We start from the raw sequence: 12,691 nt of genomic DNA, 5'->3' as shown, positions 1-12,691 counted from the left end.
CCATCAGTGTTTGTGTCCCTTTCACCTAGAGGCACGAGGGGAAATCTAAAGGACCAATGGCTCAGAGCAGTGTGTAACAGTGTAATGTGTGAGAACTGGACTGGCATTTGGGAAGAAGCATCAGCATCATCCAATCTCCAACTGCCCACAGTGGTGACAACTGTGCTTCAGTTTCTGCAATGTACAGGGCAAATTCATCCTTAGGGATGGAAAAAAGCCCCAAGCCACAACCCTGAAACACAAGCTGAAGTCACTGATACTCTGTCCAGATTTCCCTCCCTGCCTATAGTGTAGTGTTTTTAGCTGTATTGGCAGTCACCCTTGTTGTCTATAGTCTCCTTACCATAGAATAGGGCACTCACAGGGAGTCAAGGTGGCAATATCTGACTGGCTCTGTGTAATTTGGGGGCACATAAACGAGGGATTTCACACTCATGAAATTGTTTGGGGAAAATGTGTTTGCTAGTTGCTAAAAATCCTCTCAATACCTAGTGTGTCCTTGGCTGTGCCTTCCAAAGTCTTGTATTTTTTCAGCATTAATGAATTAAACATTGCCAATGCCTGTGTCACACCAGCAGAAGAAGCAGTTAAGTTACAGGAGAACTCTGACCCTTTCTCTATCTGTCATTTCTGAACTGCAGATGAAGTGTTGTTAACAAGCTGAATTTTGCAGGAGTTTATGGGGTGGCTGTGAGGTGTTTTTTATGTAATCAAATCACAAGAGAGTGGTAGGATGGGTGCATTTCAGTTTTGCCCAGGGAGAGGGTATGCACACGGTGTTAACATTTTGCATCTAAAAAAGCCACAGCACATCTATAATCCTCTCCTGATGCCAGTGCTCTGAGATAAGTGCTGCTTATACAGAGACTTGCCTGTTGGGTATGAGTACTTAATAAATAAGCTTGAGTGAAACTGGAGCGGGATAGAAGTTCATACCCTGGTGCATATGGAAGATCTGGATAAGCTGTGATTTTTATTTCTGAAGTTTGAACAGATCCTTCTGTGAGTCCCAGGGTCTCTGGGTAATGCAGCTGTGGTCTCTGTGCATGCCAACATTCAGTAAATCCTGGCAGGACTCCCTTCAGCACCCAAGTATTTAGCATACAATTGGTTTAATCCTGTAATCTTATCAAGCACTAACACAAACGAGAACTGAACAGATTAGTTCATTCTAAAAAAATCAAATCCCGTTATATTTCTCAGTGTAGCACAAAATATTTCTCCTTTTGCTTACCTGATTGGCTAATTTTTTATAACCGTTCTTTGTTTGGAGGTACCAGATTATACAGATTTGGATTTAGTGGTGAAAGTTCCAGGTAATCGGCTCTCCTGTGATGCCAGTTTACCTGCGGTTTGAACAGCTGGAGGGGATTTCAGGATCAGAGCAAGTCGTGTGGCCTCAGGGCCTGGTTACTGAGAGCTTGGTAGAGAAAGGAGTTTCTACCGAGTGTAATATGTGGTATAAAATAATTCGTGCTTGAGAATTAAAGATTTCAGGAATTGTGAGACTATGGCCGGTAACAGAGGAAAACATCGGTTTACACCAGAAAGGAGGGAGTCACCAAGCACAGATGGGCTGCCTCCGGAGATGGTTCTGACAACACTGGGGAGATGCATCCGATCTGCATCTATGATAAGAAAATATGTGTCTCTAAGGAGGTGCATTCTCAAACCAAGTTCCTGTAAAGAGAATCCGTATTTATCCCTTCCTGGAAAACTTTCCAGCAGCGAGATAAGAAAATACATGAATATGCCAACAGAGCAAGAGAGAGACAAAAGAGTAAGAAACCCCTGTTCAGACAAGAAAATGTATAAAAGGTGACCCAGCAAAGGGAGAATTTGTGAACTGAGGGAGATTTGGAGTGGTAAAGTCCGAATCTTGGTTCACCCAGTGTCGACCCCGGGCTTGGCACTGTTTTGATTGTGGCTTTTCCAAACTAATTTTGATACTGTAATAAAATCCTCTTTTAATTATCAGTTTGGTTACGTCGCTTATAACACGAGTGTCAGTTCTTCTTACCTCCTCAGTGACAGCAGTCCTGTGCATCTTTTATTGCTTTAGTGCCAGTCAAGAAAAGCAGATGTCCTTTGTCTTCTGCCTTTCTGTAATAAATGATCAGCCAATTTTATCAATAAATAATTTTATTGAAAAATTGCCCAATAAAAATCTGAAAAAGTCATGAGCAAAGGTCAGCACCGAGCCCGGGGTCTGTACTGGGTGAACCTCAGATCCAGCCTCTGTCACACCAAATCCCCCCATTCACAAAGCCCGTCTTTGCAGGGTCGGTTTTTATACAGTTTTTCAACTAGAAAGTAGCTTGCCTCATCCTTTTGTCCATCTGGTTGCTGTTGCATATTCACATTTCTTTTCTTCTCGGCTGCTGGTCCCATGAATAGTTTTCTGGGCAGGGATGGACACTTGATTACATTTAGGGCACCAGGTATTGGGATGCACACCCAGGCCGCTGTAGATAAGATGTTCATTGGGTGTTGATCACTGGGTCATGCCAGATGACAATCCCATCTTCGGAGGAGACCCCAACATCTTTATTTCTTACATGTGAAATGATTTTATATCACATTTTTCCATAAAACACGAATTAATTCCTCAAAATGTATCACAGTTTCCACATACCTCGCCGTTTCTGTCTCTTTAGAGACATGAGCAGGCCTCAGGAGGCGAGTGTGAAAACTCTCCTGCAGCTCCAGGAATGTGGCCAGGAATGTGTTTTAAACCTCGTGATGAAGTCGAGCAATGAAATATTAGTTTCCAGAACTCAATCTCCCCCCATGGTACCACAGAACAGCCTGTCTCTTTAAACGACTGACTTCACACAGGTTTACCTGAGTTTATTCATCTTGTTGTAGCTTTAGCAGGGTGAATGTTCTCTCAGGTGTGTCCTTACCTTGAGGGCTGGATCCTGCCTCCCTCTCCTCTTCCAGAGCAGCTCTGCTGCATTCAGTGACACTGTTAAAGGCTCTGGTGCCTGTGACTCAGACTAATGCAAGTCAATTTAAAGGACAGATTAGGCGCAGTGTGAGTATGGATTGCAGTGTCTGGCCCGTAATGAATAATTCAGGAGTATGGAGGAGACAGTGTAAGAGTTAAGTGCTTAATCCAGCTCTAGGTGAAGTCAGCAAAAGACTTTCCATTGACCCCAGTGCAGGATACTTTCAGCAAAGCTTAACTGTGTGTGAGTTTGTAAATTGTCTCATTGATAGCAGTGTGCTTCAGGCATGAGCTACAAGTGTCTGCATTAGCACCCAGCTGAATATTATTTATGACTCTCTTGCCTGTTACACTGTCATTATCCATCCTCTGCAGCACCTAAGGGAAGCTTCCTGAGGTCTGAGCACGGCTATCGAGTCACGCTTCTATAGTACTGGAAACCAGAAAAGATTAATAACTGGAGTGCCACACCATTAACAGAAGAAAATACAGACACGAAAAGGTTGGCGAAACAAGCTTCAAAGGTTTAATTTTGGTTGCTTAGAGCCAGGAATGGTGCCCTCCTTCTGCAAGAAAAAGGCAATTGCCTGTGATAGGGATCCCATCACGACTGGACACTCAGCCTTTCACAGCTCAGGAGTGCACTTGTGCCTGCTCTGCCTGCAGCTGAGTGTGATCCTCCGTCCCCGGGTCAATTGAACCCCCAGGGAATGCAACTGCCCCTGGAAGAGCTGATGCAGGAGTGGCAGAGCTGGTGAGAACCAGACGATGCTCTGCACCTGCAGCTCTTATTTTCAGGTATGTGTCTGTAGCACCTGGGAATTCTCTCCTTCCAGCTGCTCCAGAAGGATTTACTTTCCCATAAAAGTTCAGTTCAGCACAGCCACTAGCAGTGCTGATTTTTTTCATGGTGGCAGCAGCATCATCGACTTGGAGGGGCAGGACATCTCCTCCCTCTGGTTGTAACTCAATATACAAAAATTCCAGTGTAACCCGTGCCTTTGTTCTGAGCCTGCAGGTTCTGGCAGTGCCACAGGCTTTGCTCTCCCGTGGGGAGACAAGCACACCCACGACAGAGACTGTCTCCTGCACTGAAAATAGGGCTTCACAGATTCCTTTTTTCCTGTTTTTGAGTTCTCTCTGCTTGCTGGGAGAAGTTGTTTTGGGGGACAAGGCTGGGATATTTTCCCTGCCATCTGCCTTCAAGGCAGCAGGCTTGAAAGTTGGCACAGTTACTTCCTGATCTTTGCCAAGCTCTGTTAATACAGAACAGCTTCTCCTGAATAGAAGGCAGTTCATATTTCATAAATCATGGAGAAAGGGGAGAGACCAGTGTTTAAAGGGGTTGAAAGACACACTGGCAGTCATCTGATTCTTGAACTGCTGCTGGCCTTGACTCTCTGCTGCTTTATGGAGGGAGATTTAGGGGGAAGCATCATTTTTCTGCCTGGACTTCAAGGTGTGAGTGCTGTTGCTTTTGGGGCCTGGTTGTGCAGCTGCATCTCATTTGTAGTCATGTCAGTGAAGTCACTTTGGGTTTGTTACTGGGAGCGTTACTTGGGATCTACCTGCTGAGCTAATTACATGAATAAGCTTATTTGGGCTTCAGGGCATCCTGTCTGATGCTGGAACAGACTTTCTTCTCGTCTTACTTTTGCATAGCAGAAATCTCTTTGGCTTGAACAAAGAGGAGTGTTCTGGGAGATATCTAGTTTTACTCTGAGCTCACTGGGCTGATGTTGGGTTAGCAAGTCACAGGGTCTCTGTGTCACTGATAAATGGGGTTGTAGGTACCACTGCTGCTCCTTGTTTGGCAACTAAAGCTGAATGATGTTAGGTCTGTATTTAGCTTCTGTGAAAGTCAGCAAAAGTAATAGATTAGTTCCATCAGAGATGTGGAACCTTGCTTAATTCATTTATGAACTTGCATATAATCCTATCTATTTCCCTAGAGGAATAAGGAGTTGGATTTGATAGGTGTTTGCAAAGGGTTTATGCAGTCCCTGATATATGATGCACAAAGTACTACTCTTTGCTCCTAGGGGGATGTTGGCTTATTTTTTGGCTCTGTGTTATACCCAGGAGCTGAGAATGAGCTGCTTTTGACCTGCATTAAAATCTTTAGAGACAATTTGGAAAAAAAACCCACAAAACAGCACCTAACCCTTCTACTGCTTGGGATACTGCTGCACATGCAGCACACTTGATTCCATGAATCCAACAAATTCTCTCTTTGTTCCTCCTTTTAACAAGGGAAATTAATTACTGGAGAAGATGAGGCTGCAGACTCTTTGAGCTAGAGCCCAACAGGGCATTTTAAACATATTTGAGAAATGCCCAAAGCAGCCCTGACTCCTGCTTATAAATCGAACCTGACCAAATCCTCTGTTTTCATATTTCCACTGCCACTGCTTTCCCTCTACCTTGCCCCTTGCACACCCTCCCACTTGCTCTCCAGCTAAAACTCAGGTACCAGGTTTAATCTCTAAGCCAATTTTTATAGCTGAGCTGGAATGGGGAGGTGGACAGGCCCAAAGGAGCATGAAAGTGACTCCGTAACACAATGGACTCCAGTTAAACTGGGAGTCTGGACAATCTAGACATCAGCTTGTTTTTAAAGTTAAATTTATTTTTCCTGAAAGCTCAGATTAGTTCTTGGACCATGCTGAAAGCTGCTCCTTCTGGTGCTTCCTGCCAACAGTTGCAATTTCCAACCTTTGGGCACTGCAGGCTGGGCTTCTTCAGGACCCACATAGCACCTTTCAGTGCCTTGGACTGGACATCCAGAGTGTCCAGTCTCTGGATATGTTTCTCAGTGGAGTGTCTCACAATCTGATGTATATGCTGCAGGCCATTTCTTTTCACATCCAAACTGAACTTTACTTCCAAGGCCATCCCTTCTCTTTCTCCCCATGCTAACCCTTGCATCTCAGCTCTGTCCCTTCACACAGGGCTCAGAGATGGGCAGCAAGTGGGCAGCTGAGCTGTGGTCTGTGGTGGTCTTTGGTCCATTTCATGCTTGTCTTTAGTGTCCATGTACTTGTGCACAGAGCATGGCAGAAAAGCTACAGCATAGTAAGGAGCTATAAAACACCAGTCTACAACAACTGGAAACAAGATACATCAGCAGGTAAATGTTTCATCCCCTGTGGCAGTGCTTACGCCAAAGCAGCAAAGCTTCATTGCTGTAAATCTGCTGTCTGGAACCAATTCCTTGGTGCAAGTTTCCTCACATTAATTGCAGAGTTCATAGCATGGGTTTGTGTGTAAGAGACACAGGAAAGCATCTGGCCTTGTTTAGATTCCAATAACAGAGAGCTCTGCTGTAAGTAGAGACAAATAAGATTTTTATGACATTTCCCTTACAGACCTCTTGCAGTTTCTTGAATTTCTGATGTGGTATAGGGGATATAATTCCTTCTGGATCCAAATCTTGGTTTATAAGCAGCTAAATTCATTCCTGCATGTACACCAACCTGCCTACATGCTCATTTATTTGGTTATGTTGCAGATCCTGGCACTGTTTGCATTTCCATTCCTTTGGCTGATTTGGGAAGTGCCTGCAGTGACTTTTCTCTTGTGCTCAGCCAACAGCCTGGTTTCCAGAGAGCCAGACACAGTTCTGCATCCACACAGGGCTGTGGAGTGAGTCCCTTTGAAAATCAGTTTACAAATGTCTTTGCAAAAATAGCCTGTGTTTCCTTGTGAAGGAGAATCCCAGGAGTCTTTTGAACAAAGCACATTGTGAAAGGATGGAAGTCTCAGACTCCAAAATGTGAGAACAGTTCAGAGCAGATGATGTGCTTTGCCTCAGGAAAGCTGGAAAAACTAACAGTAGAGCCACAAATATTTCTTTCATTTTTGTGTTTTAACTGCAGGACTTGGTCCTTAGAGATAGCAAAAGTCGCATCTCAGCTTATGAACATCTGTCTGAAAGTGTGGGATGCAGTAAGAAACTGGGAACAATTGGCTGAAATGTTTTGATCCTTCCAGGTGGCAGTTCTTGTCCCTTTGGCTTGGCTGATTGCCACTCAGGAGCAGCTCCTGTGGCTGTGGATCTCTGCATCTTTGGTGGTAGAAGGGGAATAAGGACAATGCTGATGTTTGCCTCTTTCTGGACTGCTGCAGATCACAGACCTCCAGATCTGTGCTGGAAGGGAGGAGAAGAGAGCAGAGAGGAGAGACATTCCTGCTATCTCAGCTCGGTTCTGGTGGCCTAAATCTGTATCCTAGAGACGTGGCTTCCTTGGCAGCTTCTGGGAGCTGTTGCAAGCAACATTTCCCCCCTCTGCACAGTAACTAATAGGAAGCAGCTCATAGTGTCTCTTGTTTGTATTTGGAAGCATCCTGGACTTTTTCTGAGATGAATGTGTCATTAAAGCCTGTTTGCCTATTCTGAGACCCTGCCCTCCTCCCTGCTAATGGTCTGTGCTCATTGAGCTGTAGTAATATTTAATGTGAGTTTCTGCATGGCTGGTGCAGCTGGCAGTAAGCTTTAACTCGTTGTACTGGCAGGGGATCTGCCGACCTGCTGCTCAGGCACTGAGGCAGCTTGTCTTGTCCCCCACATCTCCCCCTAAGAAGTTTTCCTTCTGTTCCAAAAAACCTCGTGCTTGGCCAGGTCCTGCTCCAGAGCAGTGAGCTGTGTGGCACTAGAGACTCTTCAGCCTCTGGACATTGCACATCTGCTTCCAGATTTCTCACTGATTCCTGGAAGATGAAATAGTAGTGCTAATTAATCTAATGCCACAAGCACTGGGTTTTCGTGGGAGGAGAGCAGGTAGCTGCATCTGTTTGGGAGAGAGAGAGAAGTGTGGGAGGTAAAAAAGACACCTGCTCAGATCCCACTTCTCAGGCTGCTGAAAGCCACTCAGCTGCTTTGTGAGTCCCTCCTGATCCAGTAGTAGGTTTTCCATGGGTCACCATAAAACACAGTTTGCTGCAGTTACTCTCACTCAGCTGTAGTGACTATCAGGATGAATTTTCCCCAGAACTCACCCTCACATTCTGAGAAATAGAAGGCTATGCCTGTGCCACAGATAAGCTCAGCTCACTGCATGGAGCTGGAATGATGCACGAGTATTTCAGTATTCCTGCTGCTCCCTCATTTGGGAGAGTGCTACAGTCCTCTCATGCTGGTGTGTGCAAAGCCCTGGTGAAAAAGTGAATATGACTGAAATACCATGGGAGCTGGGTCCTCACCACAGGTTGCAGCCTTACAGCCTTCCTCTTCCAAATCTGACATTTTCTGATGTCAGTAAATTGTAGCAGTGAAAAATAAGACCTTTAGATCCATTAGATCTAAATGGGTGGCACCTGGAGTGAGACACAGACCTGCATGACTCAACACCTGCAGATGGGATTTTGTGCCTGTTCCTCCTCTTTCTGGAAGGTCAGAGCACAGTGAGCAGAGCTGGCTAAGTACACTCTTCAGGTGGAGCACTTGTAACATTTTCTTTTGAACTCCTTGTACTTTTTAAGTTGGAATGGCTGAAACAGCTCCTGTGCTGTGGTTGGCAAGGGTCTGGCAGCACAGGTTGAAATTCCTGTCTTACCTCTCATATTGCTGCCCACAGAACCACAGCCAGAAAAGCCTCCTCTGCTGCCTGAGTTGCTGAGAGGAACAGCTCTCAGATGGAGGGTGAGGAAGAAGTTTTCCTCCTCCTCCTCCTCCTTCTCAGCAATGAACTAGCAGCTTAGGTGAATAATGTGGAGAGAAGCCTTTTAGAAGAGGGTGTTTTGATCAGTCCCAGAAGTAGTGTGCACATCAGCAGGGTATTGCTGGAGAACTGCACATGGAAGAGGCTGCACAGGCAGCCTTTGTCTGTGTCCTTCCTCCCACTGCAAGGGGTGGGTGTGAGGAGAAGGGTCGGAGTCCTGCAGCTGAGCACAGAGTGATACCAGTCCTGGTGGTTAACAGAAACTGGGGAGCCTGAGCACAGGGTAGAATAACAAATGCCTGGTAGGCACTGCCAGCAGGATCTGGCTCTCCTTTTCTGGGTGACAGTGATGTGTAAAGCTGGAGTGTTTCTGTAAAACAGCAGCACACGAGCTTTGGGGTTGGCAGTTTATTCCATTGGCTTGGGAATGGATGATTCCCTCCTGTGGTCTGACACTCCTTCCTGGAGTGATACTTGGTGGGATAATAATGCAGGGCCCTGGTTTGTGGCAGCCAAATGGGCCAGACACAGTTCTGTATTCACATAGGGCTGTGGAGTGAGTCCCTTTGAAAATCAATTTACAAATGTCTTTGCAAAAATAGCCTGTGTTTCCTTGTGAAGGGAAATCCCAGGAGTCTTTTGAACAAGGCACATTGTGCCTTCTACATTTATATTTAATGATCCATAAAGGCTTTGCTCTGAGCACAGGTGCTTAGGGGTAGGTGCTGGAGTGTGAGAATCCACATACCTTTAACAAGCTTGTTCCTTTGGGCCCTGGCAGGTGGGATCCAGGGTGCTTTTGAAATCTGTCAAGGCACCCAAAGGCTCCCAGCTCAGCCAGAGGTATTGCCTTTACTGAGCAGCAGCAGCTGGCAGGGTTCAGACAAAATCTAAGTCATTTTTGTAGTGGTTAGTTAAGTCATGTCTGAAGCATATCAGAGCCTCAGCTTGCTTGGTACCTGTTTGCAGAAACCTGGAAGTGCCAGAGGCATGAGTGACAGCAGAGCTTATCATCAGCACAAGCCAGTAAGTTGAGTAGTAAACGTGGCACAAGGCTGTGAGGCATGTTTTGTGAGATTATAACCCAGACGCTGCTTCTGACACCTACAATCATTAGTTACAATAACCAGGAGCAAATTGTTTTATCAGGAAATTAACTTTCTTTGGCAGTGACAAGCATGTTAGCAAAGTGCTCATGCAGGTTTGCCTCTGCAGCAATGCCAGGATGTCAGGGCACTAAACATGCAGGGTTTGATGTCAGCAGATCTTACCTTTGGAAAGTGTCAGTTCCAGTACTTTAAAGCTTGTGTTCTGGGGCAATCTATTGTTGTTTTTTTTTTTTTTTTTTTTAGTAATGTACATGGTGTGAATTTGGCTCTCATTGTGGAGGTTGGATATTTCTCACCAGCATAAATGTTACATTGCACAGTGATGGTTATGTTTGATGATACAGCTCAAATTGTACTTACAGAACACTGTAGAGTTTTTTGTTTGTTGCACACAGCCCCCATTTTTGCCCTCAAAAAGATTTGGTATCTTGTGTGTGTCAAACTAGGCACCCAAAATAAATGTCTACTTCTTCCTTCATCTCCTGAGCTCCAGCATCTGTCAGATGCAGACTGTACCACCCCCTCCTTCTCCGAGATGCTGGGAGAAGATTCAGTTCAGCCCTGTTTGTTCAGCCCTCAGACTCTGTCGTGACAGGCAGTGTTAAAAAGCTCACGAGGAAATTAAAAATTCTGCCTGTGAGCCAGGCATGAGCGGCGTGCAGGAAATGAGCCATGAGACCACACACTGAATGATGAGGAGAGAACAGGGTAACGAATAACTGCTGGGTTTGGGGAGCATCATCCATCACATGCACTGGTGGAAGGCAGAGTCCTTGCCTTAGACACTGAGCTTGGAAGCAAAACTACACTGCAGAGCATTTACAAAAGAGGGGCAAATTAAGGATGCCGTGTTGGCCCTGAATTTCCTGACTGGTGAGTGCTTGACTTTGCAGCTGATTTTTCCACACTGTTTTTGGCATGCAATTATGAGTAGATCTAATCAGTGTCAGAGCCTGAAATAGCAGGCAGATGGATGCAGAAGATCCTCTTTGACATGGTAGGCTGAGAGTGTCCTAGGCAGCCATTGTCCAGTCTGAAAGCTGGTCAAGAGATAGTAGAATCATTTAGGTTAGAAAAGATCATGGATCCTAATCACTTAAGATCATTGATCCTTCTGTTTCCAGCTGCCAGAGTATAAAAGTTCCTGTAAGGTGGAAGAGGGGTGGAACAGTCAGCAGTGGAAGGGAACACCTCAGTAAGAGATGCATGTGCCTGTGCTTCATTTCATAAAGCTTGAGATCAGATCATCATCTTTCCTATATACAGCCCTACCTATTGTCTTGCTTTTTGTGGACAAGTGGAATGATAGACTGTAGAGCTTTAATATATATATATACATATATACTAAATCATTTTGTTGAACTTTTTTCCCAGCAAACACATATTTGTATAATTACACTGTGATTCCAAGAGTTCTGTGCTGCTAGAGCATTCTGATATCATTCTGATCTGCAAAGTGCCTGGGGTCTGGCAGTGTTTTTCTGCATCTTACTAAAGGATTTAAAGTAATCCAAGTCTGGTTTTTCTGCATCTTACTAAAGGATTTAAAGCTGTCTGGATCTGTTTTTTCTGCATCTTACTGAAGGATTTAAAGCAAGTGGAAAGGGAAGTGCAAAGCACACAGAAAGAAAATAGATTAAAGCCTTATTGTTGTGTTGTGCTTGCAACTGGGAAAGTGAACCTGCTTAACTAATAAAGGTGGAGCCAGCTCAGCCAGCAGATCAAACCAGTGCTCTTGTGCACCTCTGGGCTCATATCCCACTGACACAGGTTCTGTCTGTGTTGTATCCTCAGGTGCAGGTTCTGGTCTGGGGCTGAATTAAGTCAATGTTCTGAGAAGGAGGAGGAGATTCAGGCTCAGGTGTCCAGGGCCTGCTTTACTTTCCCAGGAGTGCAAGACTTAGAAAAGTCAGATCTCCAGCTGGAGGAAAGTCGTATCTAATTCTCTCTGTTGTTTTGTTTAACAGTTGATGAGAGGTAGTCTACACTGGGAAAGGAGTGCATGCACTCAGTGAGAGCTGTGCTGGTAAGGGAGATGGGGACCTGAGAAAGCCCCTCTTGGTTGTGCTTTAAAATTAGGCTTCCAGATTCAGTCTCAGTGATTCAAGTGTAGAGTGAGGCTGTGGTGCTGTGTCCTGGTGTTCCTGTGCAACTCTGCTTTAGCGTGGTCCATTAATGACACCCTCCAGCTGTTCTGCATGGCCAGAGCTGTGTGCAGCTCTGTGGCTTTCAGCAGGATCTGGGTGCTCTTAGGATGATTTGGAAGCACAAAGGCGATTTCCCTCCCTCTTACAGGAACTTCATGTAGCTATCAAAGGGGCCTAAAGCTGCCTTTGGTAGGAACACCAGGAGATTTCAGGAATACAAAACTGCTAGCTCTGCTCTGAAAGCTCTGCCCATGGGAGAAACCAGTGTGAAGTTCGTTTATTTTGTCAATGATAATCTCCTATATTATAGAAATTGTCTTTCCCTCCCTTCTAGTTTTGAGCTTTCTTTCCTTTTTTCTTTCTAGCTTGCTGTTGCACCAGGCTTCCTTTTTCCTGTGGGAAGGAACAACTGGGTAATTGAAATGGAACGCTAGTGAGGACTTTTTAATGTGAAAGTCAGCATTAATTAGTCAGGTCGGGTGTAATTAGTTTCCTCATCTGTCACTGCTTCTCTCCAACTTGCCAATGACTTTCTTCTATCCTAGATGTCACTGAAAACTGTCTTGTGGGAGTTGCATGGGTGTTTTTCCTGGCTGAGGTGCAAGTGAGTGACAATCCCTGTGGGGCTGTTGAGGCTTGAGCTGGATCCTGCCTGCAGGAAGTCTGTTTGCTTTGGAAATAGCAGAGGGAAGCCCAAGAAATATAAATGCCTACCCAAACCAGCTGAATCAGTGCCTCTCGTCTAAAGAAACACACCCAGGACTCAAAGGAGTGCTCCAATCCTCTACCTCTTTCAATCGGGCTCAGGCTAAGCTTGCACAGAAG

This window comes from Sylvia atricapilla, chromosome 22 (assembly GCF_009819655.1).
Source record: "Sylvia atricapilla isolate bSylAtr1 chromosome 22, bSylAtr1.pri, whole genome shotgun sequence".
In the NCBI taxonomy this organism is placed as follows: domain Eukaryota; kingdom Metazoa; phylum Chordata; class Aves; order Passeriformes; family Sylviidae; genus Sylvia; species Sylvia atricapilla.
Note: the sequence above shows the minus strand (reverse complement) of the source record.